Raw genomic sequence first — 22138 nt, 5'->3', positions numbered from 1 at the left:
TTGTTCATTAAAATGTATAATTTTTTAGCATTTAGTCATTTATTTGTAATAAACACTTTAAGTGGGCTATTTAAAAATTGTTATTTATATGTTAAATTATCTTTTTAAAACATAAGCGCAGAGTGTTAGCCTACGTAATATTGTGTGTGTTTGTGTTTCGAAAGAATTTGTCCGCAGCTGCTCAAAAAAAAAAAACTACAAAAAAAACCGTCAAAAACCCCACTGTCAGTGTTTTGTAAGGAACAGGCAAATATGTAAAATATAGCAGGAGACATTTTAATTGTTTACTAATAAAACAGTTATTTTTTATGTCAGTGTCGGCTAGACAGATGAAGTTGACGACTCGCGATCTTCGCAGCGCCAGAGAGAAATGCACATTTCATACGAATTGCATAAGCAGCGCAGTCTGTTTTCTTTCGTTTTGAATTGTTCTGCCTAATAGTAGACATTTCATGCTATCTATATGTCTCAGGTCTGTGAGGCAATAGGCTACCTTATAGGCCTACGCTGAGTTTCATTATGAGACGAGCTCCAGGTTCGCCAGCGCCTCCGTATCCTGATTATTTATTTTCTAATAGCCTATATTTAGGCTACTTCTTATTAAATCCAGACAATTTGTTGATGAAACATCGATTAAAATTAAGATAGGCCTACAATGAATACAAAACGAAATTAAATTTAAAGACAGGCTTTGTCAGGGCTTTGTTCAGTTTGAGGTCTCTGTGAAAGTTTTAAAACATTATTTTAGTGCCACTTTAGAGCGCTCACGTCCGTAACGGAGAACTGTCTGTAACATTTTTTTATTTATTTTTTGTGAAATAAATTTCTAAAAAAATGCGACTTAGTCCAGTGCGACTTAGGCTATAGATGTTTTTTTCTTCCCCGTGGCGCATTTTGTGACTGATATGCGACTCCGGAGCAATAAAATAAAAGGGACTCCGGAATAAAAGCATGAATCAATAAAGTCAAAAATGTGATGTGCAGTCAGGTTTGAGTGTGTGCGCGTTTTTTGAGGAGTTTTATAGTCTTGATATTGTTTCTTATTCAAAAGTGGTGACTCCCCCCCCCCCCACCTAAAACCTCTTCCCGCGGCCCTGCCGAGAGGTGCAAGAGATCAACAAGAGTTTAATCTGAGCTCCACTAGCAGCACCAACTGAATCTGTGGCATTAGCGGATTCATTTTTTTACATTGTAGTTATTATAATACATGCATTAATTTTATTTTTATTTTTATTTTTTTAAGTACATCCTTAATGATACTAGAAATAAAGTGTGACCCATTTTTCTTTTGTTGAGCTAGTTCAAACACCACAGACTTTTCTGGGAAATTGACCCACAAATGTCTTAAGTTTCTTCTGAATATTAACCTTGAGAAGCAGGGCTCCAGACTAACATCTGAGAGCAGTAGCACCAATGCCAGTAAGTTCTACAGATGATGGCACCAGCACCTGATTTGGTAGTGCTTCTATAGTAACAAAACACCAGGATATGTTTCCCGACTGAAGACCCTTTAATCTGGTTGTGGCAAGCCGAAATTGTGCAGAAATACACCTTAAGGGTAGCAGGGGGTCAGTCCAGCTGAACGACGCTCTTAGAAACTCCAGAACTGAACCAACCGGCAAGTCGGCTGGGTTAAGATGGCATTGCTCACACCACGATGAGAAAAGATGGCGTTTAAGAGCATAAAGCTTTCTAGTAGGAGCCCTAGCATTGAGAACGGTACCCATCAGGGGCCAGACCCACATTTTCCAAATCTCAGGTCGGGGGGTGAAAGACTGTCCCAAAGCCTGGGACAGAAGGTCCCGCCTGGTTCAGAATCTCCCAAGGAGAGCCTTCCAGGAGGGAAACCAGGTCTGCAAACCATATCGGGCTGGCCAGAACGGGGCTACTAATATTAAGACCCTGCTTCTTCTAGAAGAGTCTTACCCTCAAACCGTATTCAGGACAAATGTGGGCAAAATCATTTTTATAAAACATTTTTAAATACTTTCCTTAATCTATCTGAGCAGTACAAGACTTGGCTACTTTTCCTAAATTTGCCACCTGAACACAAAATAAATTATTTTTTGACTTGATTCTACAATGTTAAGTGGGTGAAAAAAAAAAACCCTCCTCAATCTTGCCTTCGTGGACAAAAATGGGCACCAATAAGAATGAATGGGGAAAACTGTAATTCAGAGCATTTTTTTTTTTTTTTTTTTTGTCAAATAAAAATCAATAGATCCAACACAATGCATATCATACATACACACAAATGAAGGGGTGATCCTGTACAGCATTCTCAATGTGGCAAACACTCACACACACACAAAGCAATCATTGAGCCTATAACAGAGCTGGGTTTTTTTATTAATTTTTTTTTATAAAAAGTCACTCACACATACAAAAACAAAATGTAAACATTATAACTATGATTATTGTTTGTTCTTACCTGTTTATTCTTACCTAACACTTACTTTTTTTGAGTTATTGTTATGTATATTCTTACCTGTTTGTTACCAATTCGTTTTTTGAGTTGAAATAAATGTAAATGATTTACTACTTTGTCTTTTCCTTATTGCATGGTCATATTTGTCTAAGCATATTATGACATCTTTGTATAGTCTCACCTAACACAGATATATATATATTTTAAATTACAATTTTAACTTGTGATAAAGTTAAAAACTTAAGAGGTTAAATTCGTTACAACAGTGGTTTATAGAGTTCAGTCTATATGCAGCCATTGAGTACTACAGCATAGTGGCTATTGATATTATTGTTTTTTTTTTTTTGTTAATTTTATAACAAACTTGTCTTGACCACTTTTAAGTCTCTACTAAAAACGCACTTGTTTTCCATGGCTTATAATTCTTTTTATTTTTAAGTAAGTTTTAACATTTCATATTTGAGTCTGACACTGTTTTGCTACTCCGGTTTTAAGCTCTTAGCTTTGCTGCTTTTATTTGTTGTTATGCAGGTATTATTTTTATATTATTTGTCTGGTTGTTCTGTAAAGCCTAGTGTCTGTTGTAAATGTGCTATATAAATAAAATGAACTTGAACAAGTCCACCTCCACCCTGCCAAACTTCTTCCAAATGGACTCCACAATCCCCGGGCCTCAGATCTGCTGCACCAGCCTGAACATGAACGCAACACACCAAAAATTATTCAGACACCAGATATACATTTTTTATTTTTGTTTTAATAGTGGGTGCAGGACACTATAGTTCATTTATGTAAGTGAGCATGGCAAAATAAAGTAAACTGTGACATATCATACCCAAAAATTCTTCATATGTGGACTTTTATCATTTAAAAAAATTATTGTATAAGTCAAATTTATACAAATTTGGGACCAAAATTTATTTAGACACTTTCACCTGACCATGTGTTTTTTCTTTAATTGGTAATGCGACCACTTTTTACACCGCAGACTGAACAAAATGAAGCATTGCTTGGTGATTGGTTGAGCTAAATTGGTATTATCTAATTGTGTAGTTAAATGTAACATCTGACAGATATTCAACCCAGTTCATTTGTGAGACAGTCTTACAGAAGGATGGCCAACACCAGTGAAATATCAACTGATTTGATACTCTATTAATGTTATATTTTATTACCATTTTCTAAACTATAGCGAAAAAACTGTGATAATGTGAGAAACGTTGGGGCTGGAGGGGCCTCACTGCATTAATTAAAAAATTACAGTATAGCCTATTGTGAAATATTATTATAATGTAATAATAAATATAATAACTGCTATAATATAATAACTTTTTTTTATTAAAGTATATTTTAAAATGAAATTTGTTTCATGTGATGTCAAAGCTGAATTTTCAGCATCATTACTCCAGTCTTCAGTGTCACATGATCATCCAGAAATCATTCTAATATGAGGATTTGCTGCTCAAGAAACATTTCTGATTATTATCAGCTTTGAAAACAGTTGTGGTGCTTCTTTTTTATAATTATTATTATTATTCACATTTATTTAAAATAGAAATAATTTCAAACATCTTTACTGTCACTTTTAATAAATGTAATGCTTCCTTGCTGAATGAAATCAATTATATATATATATATATATATATATATATATATATATATATATATATATATATATATATATATATATATATATAGTGGAATACAATGATGTATTTAAGTCTTTTCAATCCATTATTTTTCCTCCTCCTTACTTTAAGAAGTTACTTTATTTTTAATCACACAATGGCCTTTTACCCGTAATCTCAGTTTCATGTTTCTAGCACAAATGCAGAAACATGTCAGTTCACACTTACTCACTGTAATGATTCCAGTAAAACTAGTTCATGGTTTAAACGGTATCATATGAACTCCCCAGGCACTGTACCAGTGCCAGTCTGAGTGAGTCAACACATTTTTAATGAGTTGAAAATAAATTTGGGATTTGGCCTCCAAGACACCAAACCGGTTGTTTGTTTGGTTGATTTGTTTACTATAGTAATTCATTTTTATAGTGGAACTATACATTCAATAGTAAGTATTATCATATATATTTGCAGGATCAATTACCAACTCTGTAGATCAATTCAAAAACAATTTGATTGTCTCTGAACCTCCACGTCAATAACAGCAGCTCACTGTTAAAAGTTTGAGGGACAAACATAAGTCTGAGGAACAACAGAAAAGATCACACATCTCTTAATAATATATAGTTATATATTTATTCATACTGCCATATCCATTTATATTGGTTAATTGTATAAAAAATAAATTAAAAAAAGTCGAAGTACAGTCTTTGTGAGGATTTCAATCCCCATGGACCAAAATCTAATGTCCTTGAGTCAAACCTTGACCCCCAAATTGTAAATGTGTCAGTGTATCCCAAGATCAGAGCCCAAAAACTCCACAAGATCAACACACTCATTGATAACAAGGTAACTTGATTGAGTGGGTGGGTGGGTGGGTGGGTGTGTGTGTGTGTGTGTGTGTGTGTGTTTATGAGAAAATGACAAGACAGATAGAAAGAGAATCAGATGAGGTTATTCGGCATAAAAGGTAAAAATACAACAAAACAGGAACATGGGGCAGAATATTTTTTAACATAACCTGAAAACTGCATATATGACTTAAAGCAGTACTATTTAGGGTGTTGTTGGCTATTGAGAAATTATGTCAATGTTTCGTGGCCTTCCCAGTATAACTAGCTTCTAGTAAGTCAACTCGATGTCTGCTATACTACAATTTAAAAATGACAATACTTGTATTATGGAGTTAGATACAAGCACATCAGTTATAATGTGTCAGTGCAACTGCTCATGGTTCATTTTCTCCATTAACTGCAGTCTTAATAAAGGACAAATGCAAAGAAGGGACACAGACATTAAACACAGAGACAGAATATTCCTTGTCAACATGTCTGTTAATGCGAGGAAATCTAAAAGCAGAAAATGTGACTAAAAATAGTATACCCGGAAATACACTGGCATTATTGCGACAGGTTTCCGAAAAACACTTGGCGCAGTGCTTAACTCTGTAATAAGAGCAGTTTTAGCAACATTCTGAACAAATTAGTTGGCTCGCAAGCTTCCCTTACGGCATTCCTAAAAAGCAACGTGACAACATTGATGTGAAAGGAACATGTATGAAGGAAAGTCACATTTCACCCCAAAAATCAAGAGATTTTTGAAGAAAGAAAAAAAAACGTTTTTGGAAACACATACTTTAGGTTTCATTAGTTAACATTAGTTAATGTATTCACTAACATGAACTAACCATGAGCATTTGTTACTGTATTTGTTAATCTTTGTTAACGTTAGTTAATGCAGCTGTTCGTCGTTTGTTCATGTTACTTCATAGTGGATTAACAAATTTTAACAAACACAACTTTTTATTTTAATAATGTATTAGTAAACGTTGAAATTAACATTAACAAAGATGACTAAATGCTGTAAAAGTGCATTATGTTAACTAATGTAGTTAATGTTAACTAATGTTAACTAATATATATATTGTTAACCTTTCCTGTTTCTGTTTCCTAACCGTGGTTGGGAGACACAGGGGAGATCCATCTTCTCCAGGGCCAGAAATTTTCCTCCCGGGGTTAACTCCCTAAACTTCACGCTGTTTAGTGTGATGGTAGCATTTAAAACAAAGAGGCCGTCTTGCCGAAGACTTTAGGAGCTTTATTTTGCTGGCTGCTTCGCGGGGATCATACAGGGGGAGGGGCGCGCCTCGGACACGCGCACTCACTCACTCTCATTCACACACACACACACACACACTGAGCTGTCCTAAACTAAACACATTGGAGGCACATCCCACAACACTACACCCACCATGGACTGGCAATTAACACTAATTCCATTCCATCTAAATGTACTTAGCACACACACTCTATCTGTAGGCCTAAAATGTGAAGAGATAGCTGTGTCCCAAATAGTATAAATCCAAATAGGTAGGTTATTCTAATTTAACAAGTGCCTAAACAGTGCTAAAAGTTCTAAAGCTCATTCAACAGTGAACACAGGAGTGAAAACTTAATAGAAATGCAATAGTCCCTAATAAAACATAAGAGTACATCACCTTTTAAATCCTATTCTTCGGTGACCAGAGGTAATACTGTCTGACTAATCCGGTAATAATCAAAACATACATTGGATGCAATAAAGTGCAAGCACGTAAAAGCATTGGAAAGCTCTTCAGCTTGTTCTCTCTCTTTTTTTTTTAACGTGAAAAAGTGCTTTTTGTAGAAAAAGTATAGAACAAACTAGACTAGAGTCCAAAAACGTAAACTGTAAAGTCTCTATTGCAAATATGAACTGTCATAGGTGACTCAATCAGTGACCCAGTCCCCATACCGGAGTAGTCCTCGGCGCTGACGTTGGGGCCGAGGTTCGCGCGAAGACTGGTTGTGTGGCTCTCCCACCACACCCCCACCATGGTCAAGTATCACATGGGAAGGAGTGGATGGAAGAGACCAGATCATGTAAGAATTAGTAGCAGGTGGAGCGGACGGCCGGGAGTCGCTGGGGCCATCACTCGAGGCAGTAGAGTAGAGGCCGAGCAGGCCGAGATCCTCCAGGTCTGCTGGGTGCCCGTCCACAGCTGGTGGCAGGACCTCAGAAGGCGTCCAGTTCTGGGATTGGTCCAGGACCCAGGTGTTGTCCAGGGGCTCACGGCTGCGGTAGCATTTGAGTTGATCATGGTGGACGACTTTGACCTTAGCTCTGGGGCCCTTTTGGATCCGGTAGACTAGATCGTCTAAATGTCCCATAACAAAGTAAGGTCCTTCGTAGGAGGGGAGGAACTTTTTGACTTTGTTTTTGACATGACGTGTTCCTTTGATTAGACAAGCGTTTTTGTCGTATTGTCTTTTGGCACGCGTGACTGACTCACCGAGGGCTTCTCGGGTGATGTTGTGAGCCAGTTCCAACCGCTCACGCATTTGTTGCACATACTCGGGGGCTGAAGATGCATGGTCAGAGTCCGGGGGCAAACCAGCCACAAGGTCCACTGGCTCACTTATTTCACGGCCGAACATCATAAAGTTGGGGGTGAAACCAGTAGTGCTGTGCTTGGTCGCTCTGTAGGCCATAACTGCATATGGGATCATCAGGTCCCAATCCCAGTGACAGTGTTCTGCAGTGGAGGCCAGGATCTTTTGGAGTGTGGCGTTGAAACGTTACACTTGGCCGTCGGACTGCGGTCTGAATGGTGTAGTGTGGATTTTGTCGATGCCAAACATACGGCACATTTCTTGGAATACCTCTGATTCAAAATTGCGTCCTTGATCGCTGTGCAGAGAGTGAGGCATCCCAAAGCGACACACCCACTCAGTTGCAACAACGTTTGCCACTGTCACAGCCTTTTCGTCGGGGATTGCGAATGCTTCAGTCCATTTTGTGAAATACTCCTGTATTACGAGTATATAACTGTTTTTACGTTCTGTCTCATTGAGTGGGCCCATAATGTCCAGTGCAATGCGCTCCATGGGGGCTCCAACTCTGACAGTTCCCATGGGTGCTTGTGGAGTCTTGTGGGGTCTGGCTCTGAATGCGCAGTTTGTACAAGTCCGGCACCAGAGGGCCACATCTTCTCTCATGTGGTACCAGTAGTATCTGGTTTGAAGCCTGGCCACAGTCCTTTCAATACCAAAATGTCCACCTACTGGCCCTTCATGCATTTGGCGCATCACATCGGGTTGCATTTTGCGGGGAAGAACAATTTGAGGATAGAACTGTGTGTCGTCTAAACAGTAAAAGCGGCGGACCAGAACTCCATCTCTGAAGTACAGTCTTCTCCATTGACTCCAGTACGTTTTGGTGGCTGGGCTACATGGGGAGACTGTGACCCACGGGGGCCGCTCACTGCTGACCTCTAACCAAGCTCTGATTGGTGCAATGTCTGTATCAGCAGCTTGAGCCTGGCGCAACTCCTCCATAGTCCAGCCAGGAAACAGTCTGGTCTCGTTTGTGTTTGTCACATACATAATCTCTGTTTGTTTTAAAGTGTCTGTGTTGGTAACATTGACAGCGCTTACCCCCACCGGACTCAGCAATAGGGAGCTAGTGTCAGAGTCCAAATCACACTGAATTGCTTGGTGACTTGTGGTTCTCGGCGGCGAGGAAGGGTCCTGCAGATTACAAGGACAGGACTGGCGGCAGGGCCTGCGGGAGAGACTGTCAGCATTAGTGTGTAAGCGACCTGGGCGATGGATGATTTCGAACTCGTACTCCGCTAGCTTCTCAAGCCACCGGGCTAACTGACCTTCCGGCTCTTTCATTCGCGTGAGCCAACGCAAGCTGCTGTGGTCGGTTCGTACCTTGAAAGGCCTCCCAAGTAGGTATTGCCGAAAGTGAGATGTGAAATCGACAATGGCTAGCAGCTCCCGTCTCGTAGTGCAATAGTTCTGTTCAGCTTTGGCTAGTTTGCGGCTACCATACGCCAACACACGTTCTGTGCCACCCTGCATTTGCGACAGAACAGCGCTGATACCTGTGTCGCTGGCATCGGTGTCCAGGATCATTTCACCATGGTCCAGTGGATAGCCTAAGACAGGGGCTGTGGTGAGGTGGTGCTTGAGCGTGTCGAAGGCTGCTTGGTGTTCAGCGTGCCACTGGAAGTGTGCATTCTTCTTTGTCAGGTTATGTAACGGTTCGGCAATGGAGGCAAAGTCTTTCACAAGCCTGCGATAGTAGGAGGCGAGGCCAATGAAACGTCTGACCTCTTGGACTGATGTGGGAGTGGGCCAAGCTTGGACTTTGTTGACTTTATTGGGGTCAGTGGCCACACCGTGCTCGGACACAATATGACCTAGATAGACAACTTGGCAGCGGAACAGGCAGCATTTGGCTGGTTTCAGTTTGAGATTTGCCTGTTTAAGTCTCTGGAACACTTGTCTCAGTCGCTCCAGGCTCTCGGGTACATCCTTGGCCAACACGATGATGTCGTCCAGGTAGACGAGGCAGGTCTCCCACTGCATGCCGGCAAGGACGCGGTCCATAAGGCGTTGGAACGTCGCCGGGGCGTTACATAAGCCGAACGGCATAACGTTCCATTCGAATAATCCATTACGGGTGCAAAAGGCGGCTGCGCGGCGGGCTCTTGGTGTTAGCTCAACTTGCCAGTAACCTAAAGCAAGTTCCAAAGTGCTGAACCATTTGGCGGTGGCGAGAGTGTCCAGCGTGTCTTGGATGCGGGGTAGCGGGTACGCGGCGGTGATGGTGTGGTTATTGAGTGCCCTGTAGTCTATACAAAGGCGATAAGTCCCATCCTTTTTACGCACCATAACGGTCGGTGAGGCCCAACTGCTGTGGCTGCGTGTGGCGATGCCGCTCTGGAGGCCCTCACTGATCTGCCGTTCTGCGCTTCGCTGCTTTTCCCCAGCCATACGACGAGGAGGCTGCTTCACTGGAGGTCCCGGCCGGGTTATGATGTCATGCTGCACAAGACTGGTCCGGCCCAGATCACCAGGTCCCCTGGAAAAGACAATTTCATAGGCACACAACAGGTTAGATAGTTCTAGTTTTTCATTGTCATTAAAGTCAGTGGAACTCTGGGCATAGAGCTCCTGGAAGTGCTCTGGAACTGCAGGGGGGCTGGCTGGAAAGTCTGCCGCTGTGGGGGCACTGGACGAGGGCAGAGCTTCTGCTGGCTGGAGGAGGCCTGCAATGGCACCTTCTTTAATAGTCAGCCTTGTTGCCATGGTTAAAGAGGCGTAATGGAACGATGTTGGTGGGCTGTGCGTTGACTAGGGCTCTGGCAATGAGTACTTTGTGCTTTTCAACGAAGCCTTTTGTGGGGCTAAGCATCATGTCTCCCTGAGCTTCTCTGCAAAAGTGAACGTTGCCCTTGACTAGGTACTCTTGTCCCGCTTCAACCACAACAGTTCGGGCTACTCTTACAGCGTGTGACTTTGGAACAGTTTCTGGGTGAAAGTAGGGCACTTCTTCTCCAAACAGAATTATGCGGTGCTTACCGAAATCAAGGCGGGCCTCAGCTTGGGTGAGGAAGGGATGGCCAAGCAGCACCTCATTGCCCTCTATGTCCGCTACAAGGAAGTCCACTTCAACTTGACGGTTGTTGATACTGACCGGTACCTTGGCCTCACCAAGCACTGGCACGTCTCCTGGTCCCACCCCGAGCAAAGTCTCTACGATGGATGACTGAAGCGGTGGTCTCACGTCTTGGAGAATGGCGTTGTATTGGTGAAGGGGCAGCACGTTCCTCCGCGCTCCATTGTCCAGGACGGCACATACCTCCAGCGCATGTGGATATTCATTTCACGAGTCTGGCTTTTAAGGTGGAACACAGTGGTCAGCGGGCTTTCTTTGTCGGCGCTTGAAAGGAAAGTCTTTGTATTTCTTTGAGGGGATGAGCACTGGCTCTGTTTGTGACCCCAACCATTACAGTTATAGCAGCGAATGTCACCCTTTTTAAAGTTCTTGTGCTGCTTAAGTGTTTTTGCAGATGTACGTGGGACAAAGTGATTGGGTGATAGGCTAACTGCAGGGGTAGTGGTAGTCACAGTCTCATTTTTGTCTCTTTCTCTGACAACTGCGGCCCGGGGCCTGCGTTCAGTGAGGCTGCGGGCCCCTGGCTGCATGATGCTGGTGACATAGGAAGCAGCTCTCTTGGTAGTGTCATGACGGTGGGCTATCTCGTAAGCTTTGGCTAGTGTAGCTGGACGTTTTTCTAGCAGCCTTTGAACTAGCTCCGCGTCACCCAGGCCGTTTGTAAAAACTTCAACAGCTATAGCGTCTTGCTCAGCCTCTGACCAATCACCATAAGCTATAGCTACTTTGCCATAAATGTAATCTCTGAACACATGAAGCGCCTCACCAGGTTTACGCACTCTTTGCCTCAGCTCTACTGCTACAGCCGCTGCATGATCTGAAGAAGGGCCATAGGCAGTTTCGAGTTCCTCCAGCAGGCGGCGGTAGTCCCATTTGGATGAACGAGGGTTTCTGTGGACGATTGCGCCTGCAGCTCCGGTGAGGCAGAATTTCAGCTGAAAGGCCATTGTTTTGACTGACCAGTGATTTGCCTCTGCACAGCTCTCAAACCTGTGCAGAAACTCTCTCCACGGTGTGCTGCCGTCGTACTGGCCGGGACGTAGAGTGGGGACTCTCTCTTTGGGGTTATAGTCCTCATCACTGTCCGACAGAGGAGGCTGACGGGACGCAGAGCGGCTCTTACGTGTTGGAGATGAGGGACAGGGCTGGCGCAATGGGAAATGTCCATGTTTTACAGTCATGTCGGGATTAATAAAAGAATAGGGCATGGGAAGCGTACTGGCTTCAGGTTTGGATATAGCTGGTGTGCTTTGTACAAAACTTCCCATGTGAGCATTGGCAAAGGGATTTGTGACTTCATAGTGCCCCTTAAATGGCCTGTCTGGAGCGGGATATGTGAAAATGTGAATGTCTGGCCTTTCCACGGAGCTGTGGCTTTGACTGTTGCCTCTGCAAAAGGGATTTGTGGGCAAAAAGTGGGTGGGGCTGTTGAACGGCGCAAACAGATCTTCTCCATTAGCAAGTGTGTTAGTGCAACTTTCATCACACAGGAATGGGTTATAATGTTCGTGTTTTCTCTCAGCCTTGCGTTCATAAGCTTTCACAGTACCTTGACTGTTGTCCTCAACATTGGTTAGCGACATAAGCGGGTTTGAGTAGTTGGTTTCTCGTCCATAAACATCGGAGGGATAGCGAGCGGCCGCCATGTTGTATTAACTTAGCCGCGACGCTATTACAGTGGTATTACAGTCACTCGGCTTTACTTTTTATTTCCCTTTTATTTTCAATGCTCACCCGTCTTTTAACAACGTGACTGTCCCTTCGTGGTCGCCAGTGTTAACCTTTCCTGTTTCTGTTTCCTAACCGTGGTTGGGAGACACAGGGGAGATCCATCTTCTCCAGGGCCGGACATTCTCCTCCCGGGGTTAACTCCCTAAACTTCACCCTGTTTGGTGTGATGGTAGCATATAAAAACAAAGAGGCCGTCTTGCCGAAGAGTTTAGGAGCTTTATTTTGCTGGCTGCACTGAAATACACTGCACACAGCTAACCTTAACTACCTGCACCGGTCACCGTATCACTCTCTCACACTCTCTCTCATCCGCTGCTTCGCGGGGATCATACAGGGGGAGGGGCGCGCCTCGGACACGCGCACTCACTCACTCTCATTCACACACACACACACACACACACACTGAGCTGTCCTAAACTAAACACATTGGAGGCACATCCCACAACAAATATATATATATATATATATATATATATATATATATATATATATATATATATATATATTAGTGGTGGGCCGTTATCGGCGTTAACGTGCTGCGTTAACGCGAGACTCTTATCGCACGATAAAAAAAAATATCGCCGTTAATCTATTCTCCAAGTTGGGTTGGGAGATGGCTCTATACTACACAAGCTATGATGACGCAATCTACCCGCGGCCGCGAGGTAAACCCGGCTGCAACGCATATTCGTCGTCATCTTAAGTAAACACGGCTGAAAGTGAAAGCTGGTGAAAAAGATCGGTGCAACATCCATTATTTGGACTTGGTTCGGGTTTAAGCTGTCAGACGAGCAGCAGCAAACTAAATACAGAGTGTGTGGGGTAACAGTTCGGTAAGTTAACACACGACTAATCCGTTCGACCACCTCAAATTCAAAACGAAACATGATATCACTGAATACCAGCGCGCGCGTATTATTCCCATTCCAATATATCTTAGTGGTGTAGCACATAATCTCGATTTTAAGAATCGTTGTTGTGTTTCTTTTTAACTGAAAAGACATCAGTTAGACAATATTCTAATTTTAAATTTGGGGTTTCATAAGCTCCAAGCCATAATAAACATTAGACCTACTTAAGTCTCTGCAGCTAGTGTACTTAAATTTTATTTATCTGCAAAATTATGTTGTATACTTACAGTTTTGCACAATATATGTTCTCAAAACTACATACACCCTTTAAAAAAAAAAACATTTAGCAGTTGTTTAGCATGGGTCTATGTAATCTGTTCTGAAATGGTTTTATTATAATATACTGTATATCGTTATCGCAAGAGGCTGCAATGTATATCACAATATAGATTTTAGGCCATATCGCCCATCCCTACTTGATAGCCTATAGTAGTTGATAATAACATAGGCCTACCTAATGTTGCCTACGGACGGTACAGTAGTAACCTTTTACAGTCTATGAGTAGAACAGCTTTCTCAAGCAGTTTGTGATGCATTTTGGAAACAGGAGATGAGCCCCTGGTCTAATGCGCCACCTGGCTTGAGAAACCTGTTCTCAAAGACTTACTTTTATAGTCATTATTTGGGTAGCACACATATTCTGAATGCCTTCGGCAGAATTCAAATGAGCCATTTTAATCTAGATTAATCTAGATTAATTTCAAAATTAATCTAGATTAATCTAGATTAAAAAAATTAATCTATGCCCACCTAATATATATATATGAACTCTGTAGGAGATTTGTTGGAGGGAAGAATGAGGAGCATGATGAAATCCATCCTCAGAAACAGAAGCCACCCACTGCATGACACTGTGGCTGCTCAGCAAAGTAGCCGCAGTAACCGATTCCTTTCCATGAGCTGCAGGACTGAGAGGTTCAGGAGGTCATTTGTTCCGGCTGCCATTAGATTGCATAATGGATCTGATTGAAGTGCATCAATTATTTTCTACTAATTGTTTTGTGACTCTTTATGTGTTTTTATGAGTGTCTTGTAGTGAGAATGTTTGTTGGTAACAGCACACACTGTAGGTTGCTGGACATCTGAATTTCCCCTGTGGGGATGAATAAAGGCATCTATCTATCTATCTATATATATATAGGGGAGCGCAGGGCACAACGTAACGCGGGGCTAGTTGTAACAAGCTTGTTTTAAATACTTCCGCACATGCTTGGATGACGAAACTTTGTGTATTTACTAGTTGCCATATCAACACTATATATAAAAAAAAAATCCACCAATTTTTTTTTTTTTTTTTTTTTAAGATATCCATAGACATTTATTAAACCATAAGTAAATTTCTTACTTAAGTTAATTTTTCATCTCTATTTTTTGTTTATTTAAAATAAGACAAATCTGATATTATTTTAATCTCCAAGATGTTATTTAACAGTTGAGATAGTTATTTAATGCTTTGCTAACTAGCAGAAGACACTAGCAGGGTTTAAACCCCAGTTGTGCAGGCGGGGCATGTTGTAACACTGCGTTACAATGTGCCCCTATTAGAAATATGCTATTATATTCTATACTTTTATTAATTTTATTGAGAAAACGTGAGAAAAAGGTGAATAAAGACTGAGAGTCAATGTTCAGAAATTACTAATTATTTATTTGTTTTGAACTATGTTGTATAGCTGTGTTTTCGTGTTCGTAGTCAAAACTCAAAAATGAGTTTATATTTAATTATTAAAAATTGCCATTATTTTATATGAAAAAGTTTTTTAATTGTATTTTTTTTTGAAAATATTTTAGTTTGTTTTGTATATATTTTTTATTAGATCAGATAACATTTTAAGCTGTCATATGTTATGTTACAATGTGCCCCACACATGTTACAATGTACCAGAGATGGGGGACTCGAGTCATATGACTTGACTCGAGTCAGACTTAAGTCGCAAATTTTAGGACTTGAGACTTGCTTGACAAATATTAATAAAAGACTTGACTTGACTTTGACTTGATATTCATGACTTGAGACTTGACTCGGACTTCAGGTAAATGACTCGAAATAACTTGTCTTTTTAAAAATCAATATCTGTATTTGAACGCACCGCAACAATCACGTGACGTAGCAGGAACGCGCGCTGTGTGAACAAAAGCCGTAATAATGCAGTGTCGTAGTGATGACGCTGAAGCCGGGATCGTTCGCCAGCTGTGAAACGTTACGTAATGCGCAAGTTTATAATCGAATCAGAGAAAGAAAAAAAATGCACAAGCGTGGTTTCTCGAGAGAGAGAGAGAGAGAGAGAGAGAGATCACAGCTCATAAGCAAACTTAAGACGCTGCTAAGACATTACATGTCTTTAGGGGTTGTGTGTGAACGCAATCTCTGATTCCGGGAAATCACTGGCACTGCCAGACTGGCAGTGTGAATGAACCTAAATCAAACGAACCCGGGTCAAATCTTGGGTCACTTTATCCGTGTATTTTCCGGAATCTCTGTGTGAAAGGGGCTTTGGTCTCACACCCTGACATTGGCTCATTAGCCACAACGCATAGTTGTGCAAGTACTTGTCACCTGATTTTAAAATATTAAAGCCATGATGAAATAAAGGCTTTCTATATATTTTTAATAATATTCGAGTGCCTTGGATTAATGATTTTTTTTTATGATCTGAATAATCCCTTACATACAAAAGCACAGAGAAAAAATATTTTCTTGAAAATGAAAATGAAAATCGGGTTAAAATATGTTAAAATATGCCATATTCCAGTTTTTCTTACCTGCATGCATCCCTTTGTACTGTCTAGTTATATGCTACCAATAAAAGAAATATATTAAAAAATGTAACTGTAATTTAATAATAATTAATAATGCATTGGTACAGTCTACAGTTCTCTGGCATTTGTTTTCATGATAGTCGAATGTAAAGAGTTTTATCTCTAAAAACTGTTTAGCTTATAACGCTAGTATATAGGGCATAGAGTAAGTAAAAAGAAATCGCTAGTTAATACAACTAAAATATTGTAAAAAGACACCTACACACAAAGAAAACCGAACCGAACCATGCATCCACAAATACACAAAACAAAAATTCAAACTTGCAAGCACAACCATGCACACATGCAAACAAACAATACACTCTTCACTCATACACACGCACACACATTCACTCACAAATATTAATGAATCAATCACACTCAATCAAATCACCTCTCTCTCTCTCTCTCTCTCTCTCTCTCTCTCTCTCTCTCTCGCACACACACACACACACACACACACACACACACACACACACACACACACACACACACACACACACACACACACACACACACAGTCAAACACAACCATGGACATGCAAACAATACACTTTTCACACATACACATGCACACACATTCATTCACAAATATTAATAAATCACTCACTCACACAGATTAATAATGTACAATAGTCAATCCACCTGATTGACAGTTTTGTGTCCACCTGATTGACAGGTGTAAGTTTTGTGTCAATTCAATTATTACTGTTTTTTTCTTGTTATTCTTTTGTTAAAAAGGAAAGATCTAACTTGTTGGGATGTGTTCATGTTCCATAAAGGGGATGCCAGTTTGAAGAATGCCATTTGGTGGCATAGGAACCATTATACTTGAATTGTGAATTGTTTAAAGGTCCCATGACATGAAATTTTCACTTTCTGAGGTTTTTTAACATTAATATGAGTTCCCCTAGCCTGTATATGGTCCCAAAGTTTCTAAAAATTTCAATCGGTGTAAATCGAGCTTTTGCTATCTTTCTTTGCCTTCGAGAAAATGGAGGCTCATACGCGCTGATCTTGAATCTCCTCCTTATGACGTCATAAGGAGGAAATGTCACCTCACCTGTCTCTGCTTTGCCCGCCCAGAGAATATTTTCCGCCCATGAGAAAATGAGCTAGGAAGTAGGAACGCACGCGCGCGATTTTAGTTTGTCCACGAGAGATATCATGGCTTTTGAGCGAGCGAAGCATAACAATTGCTCAATAATTGGATGTACAAATGAACACCGAAGGGTCAATACAGAGCTGGGCTTGCTGAACGTCTGAAACTATAGTCTGGATCACTCTCTTTGGCTCAGCTACACACCTCGGACAAGTAAGTCAACTAATGATATATAAGTGTGTTGCTTTACTGTTCATGGTTACCTAGATTTTACACGTAGAATGTGGCTGTAACATTAGCTATGCAGCTATGCAGTTTATGTGTGTGAATACACACACTGTAACGCGAGTGTTGTACACGTCTTTGTTATTTGGATAACCGTTTTCCTGTTGGTTAAATGGCGCGCGTGATATCCGCATTTCAAGATCGCAGAGCTTGATGTAATTGTAATAAGATAAATACAGACGTTACAGATCTCTCATGAAAAGGCAACAGTAGGTTAGCGTTAGCTACATGATAATAACTGTAAACCATCCGAATAAAGTACCGTATCCAGACATAATATTTTAAACTAACCATTCGGAAACGTCCTGCTGGAGCCGCTGAGTTGCAACTTCTTCATCCGTTGCTTCTTCATCTGGATCAGATTCTGGGTCAAACTGAAATGCTTGAAAGACTGCGTGTCTTCGTGCCATTGCTATAGGGATCTCCCAGTCACGTGACCCCTAGCCGCGTGTCAGCCATTTTGACGGAATACTATTGCACAAGCGCACATACATGAGAATGCGGATTATCACGTTTTATGGCTGCGAATTGATTAAAATAATGAATAATGGTCACTGTATACTATTAATTATCTTGAGCCTGCTGAAATGTTACTATAAATATATTTTCTTTCCAACTGTGCAATCTTAATAATAAATCGGCTAAATATATTTATCCACTAAGCTGCAGCAGTCCTGTGCTCGTCTTCCCATTAAGTTTTTTTTCTCTTTCTGACATTTCATACCTGTTGTTACATTTTTTTAATTAAATTGACTATAAAAAAGATTGCTTGTGTGTGCTGGTGTTCATTCCAGTCTTTTAAAATAGTTGAATGAATGAATGCTCGCGAGGTGCCTGTAACGATTTTAAATAGGCTAAGGTTAGGCTTTTTAATCAATAATGTACACAGGGTAGAGGAGAACGACAGTCAACTACTTTGAATATTATAGCATTTTGGGCATAAACATGTAAATAGTGAAAAGACTGACATTGAAAAATGACACAGAATGATTAAAATGTAATATTTAAATATTTAATCCAAATAAATAAATGTTCGTGGTTCGCACTGATGTTATTCATTTGTTCTCACACACTTCAGCGTCGCGGTCACTGGCCACTATCTATTATTAGCGCAGCGGCCGTCAGCTAACTCTTCACGTCAGGTCATCATAAAAAGAAATATAAAAGAGGAAGATCAAATAATTAGGAATCATAGATCCATATGAAGCACCACGAGTTCTTTTTACAGGCATTAAATGTGTAGAAAAACTTCCTGACATTGAGTTCGGTGACATTTACAGCTACCTTATTCACTTCCCATCACGCTATACCGGAGCTTCATTAAAAGCAAATAACAGTTAAAAGCTTAGCAGGCTATCGGTATCACGAGTCCGGATGGGTCAGCAACTCTTTGATTTGGACGCCAGCGGGGAAGGATTTTTCAATCATCACCGCAAAGGTTGGTCAATAGATGAATATTTCGCGACGAGCTGTATATCACCAGCGGTTTAGCATTTTTCTATTCCGTCAAGATGGCTGCTCCAAATGGCGTGACGTCACGCGGGACGTCCCTTTTTACAGTCTATGAAACATGCACGCCACGTTACCGTTGCGCAAGATGGTCAAGGCCACACCCACCCTCCACCTTGCGCCGCCTTTCTCCTCCTCATTAGTATTTAAAGCTACAGACACCGAAACGGCCTGTCTGAAGGAAGCTCATTCTGGGACTGGCTTGTAGTGGCTATAATTCTGCCACTACAAAAAAAGTATATACTGTATTAATAAAACAAAAACACATAATTGTACTAGACATGTGGGAAATTAATGTGGGAAAAAATAAATATTCTGAATCATAAGTAGATTTACACAAACTGAGAAAATCAAAAAGCGTTACTTTGTGCCTCGCTCTCCCTACAGTATATATATATGTGTGTGTGTGTGTGTGTGTGTGTGTGTGTGTGTGTGTGTGTGTATGTATGTGTATATATATATATATATATATATATATATATATATATATATATATATATATTTTTTTTTTTTTTTATATAATATATACACACTCACCTAAAGGATTATTAGGAACACCATACTAATACTGTGTTTGACCCCCTTTCGCCTTCAGAACTGCCTTAATTCTACGTGGCATTGATTCAACAAGGTGCTGAAAGCATTCTTTAGAAATGTTGGCCCATATTGATAGGATAGCATCTTGCAGTTGATGGAGATTTGTGGGATGCACATCCAGGGCACGAAGCTCCCGTTCCACCACATCCCAAAGATGCTCTATTGGGTTGAGATCTGGTGACTGTGGGGGCCATTTTAGTACAGTGAACTCATTGTCATGTTCAAGAAACCAATTTGAAATTATTCAAGCTTTGTGACATGGTGCATTATCCTGCTGGAAGTAGCCATCAGAGGATGGGTACATGGTGGTCATAAAGGGATGGACATGGTCAGAAACAATGCTCAGGTAGGCCGTGGCATTTAAACGATGCCCAATTGGCACTAAGGGGCCTAAAGTGTGCCAAGAAAACATCCCCCACACCATTACACCACCACCACCAGCCTGCACAGTGGTAACAAGGCATGATGGATCCATGTTCTCATTCTGTTTACGCCAAATTCTGACTCTACCATCTGAATGTCTCAACAGAAATCGAGACTCATCAGACCAGGCAACATTTTTCCAGTCTTCAACTGTCCAATTTTGGTGAGCTTGTGCAAATTGTAGCCTCTTTTTCCTATTTGTAGTGGAGATGAGTGGTACCCGGTGGGGTCTTCTGCTGTTGTAGCCCATCCGCCTCAAGGTTGTGCGTGTTGTGGCTTCACAAATGCTTTACTGCATACCTCGGTTGTAACGAGTGGTTATTTCAGTCAAAGTTGCTCTTCTATCAGCTTGAATCAGTCGGCCCATTCTCCTCTGACCTCTCGCATCAACAAGGCATTTTCGCCCACAGGACTGCCGCATACTGGATGTTTTTCCCTTTTCACCACATACTGGATGTTTTTCCCTTTTTACACCATTCTTTGTAAACCCTAGAAATGGTTGTGCGTGAAAATCCCAGTAACTGAGCAGATTGTGAAATACTCAGACCGGCCCGTCTGGCACCAACAACCATGCCACGCTCAAAATTGCTTAAATCACCTTTCTTTCCCATTCTGACATTCAGTTTGGAGTTCAGGAGATTGTCTTGACCAGAACCACACCCCTAAAAGCATTGAAGCAACTGCCATGTGATTGGTTGATTAGATAATTGCATTAATGAGAAATTGAACAGGTATTCCTAATAATCCTTTAGGTGAGTGTATATATATATATATATATATATATATATATATATATATATATATATATATATATATGTATATATATATATATATATATATATATAGTACTATAGCCAACTTCGTTTTCGACCAGATTTTTTTTCGAAATTACGTCACATCAGTTTGTATTTTGGTTTTTCAATTTTGCTTGAAGTGTATTGGGGCCTTACACCACAATAAAGGACGCATATCACTCTGTCCCACGTGCAGCTTTGGATCTCTCTGATCACTGTAGTTCATCTTAGGCCTATACCGACCTACAGGCAGAAACTGAAATCAGCTAAACCTGTAATTAGGACTGTGTGCGTCCATGGTTCGCACATGTGTGTGTGTGTGTGTGTGTGTGTCCCTACTCACTACTTGGATGGGTTAAATGCAGAGGACAAATTCTGAGTATGGGTTGCCATAATTGGCCTTCCTGTCATGAGAATACATGCATTCCTACCAGGACATTATTAACATTCAGTAATGATAAACCATCAGACCAGAACACTGGAGCACTGTGAAATCTCAAGCCGTCCCCATGGTGGTCCCTATTGTTTACCATATAAAAATAAAAAAAGTCAAACCAGAAACTGTTTGGTTTCACAAATTCTTCAAAATCTTCTTTTATGTTCAACAGAAGAGAGAAACTCACACAGGTTTGAAACAACCTGAAGATGAATAATTTCATTTTATGAAAAGGGAATTTTATTTTGGTAAATGAATGTTACCCAATTATGCCATTTATTAACCGTGATCAAATCAACCCCAGTCTCCCCCACCCTTGGTTTTCAGACACCCAGAAAGAAGTCACGTACCTTCCACCATTGGTAGACGTCTGTCTGTAACACACTGTTTCTCCTGTTCAGCAGAGGTGGAACTGTGGGGTTGAACCGCAAGAAGAACCAGTCATCATCGTTCAGATCCATGACACAATTATCACAAGCGCACAGACCTCCTTTGGTGGAATAAACCGATGTTTTGAGTAAATTATAAATCACCGCGTTTTGGAAGAACATAAAAAGAAATAAGTTGCTAAAAGTGAAGAGCCCTGTGATGTACGGATATCTCCATTTAGTGAAGGTAACCATATTTTCAGCTGGTTGAAGAGGGTTTAAAATCCTACAGCTGAGAAGAGAAAAATACATTAGTGTGCAATTTATTATTAGGCACTCAAAGAATCCTTAAAAATGTGCTGACAAAATGGCACAATGTAGGCTACTTTATTAAAGTGAAGGAATTTTCCGTTTTTATTTTTCACAGGTGTTTTACCTGTATTTTGAATAGCCTACCTTGGAGAAAATCGCCAGTAGTCTAGCCTAGGCTATCCTACATTTTCCGTTTTTTTTGTTTGTTTTTTACAGCGTGCATTAATAAATGTTACATTTATCATTATCCTCATCTCATATGATTTTCCATCTTCATTGTGTTTGATAGGTCTAAAACCATAAAGGTGACTAACTGTAGGCTACTGGAG

General features: G+C 40.7%; 1 long non-coding RNA gene across 1 annotated transcript; it reads left to right on the top strand.

The window, feature by feature from the left end:
• The first annotated feature begins 15072 nt into the window (after positions 1–15072).
• Positions 15073–16218, top strand: LOC309510637. The gene is made up of 2 exons (XR_014210420.1): positions 15073–15443; positions 15478–16218. It is a non-coding gene; the product is annotated as an uncharacterized lncRNA (long non-coding RNA).
• The last annotated feature ends 5920 nt before the right edge of the window (positions 16219–22138 follow it).

This window comes from Leuciscus leuciscus (assembly GCF_965113295.1).
Source record: "Leuciscus leuciscus genome assembly, chromosome: 12".
Classification (NCBI taxonomy): domain Eukaryota; kingdom Metazoa; phylum Chordata; class Actinopteri; order Cypriniformes; family Leuciscidae; genus Leuciscus; species Leuciscus leuciscus.
The sequence above is the reverse complement of the archived record's forward strand: the minus strand, read 5'-3'. Positions and strand labels throughout refer to the sequence as shown.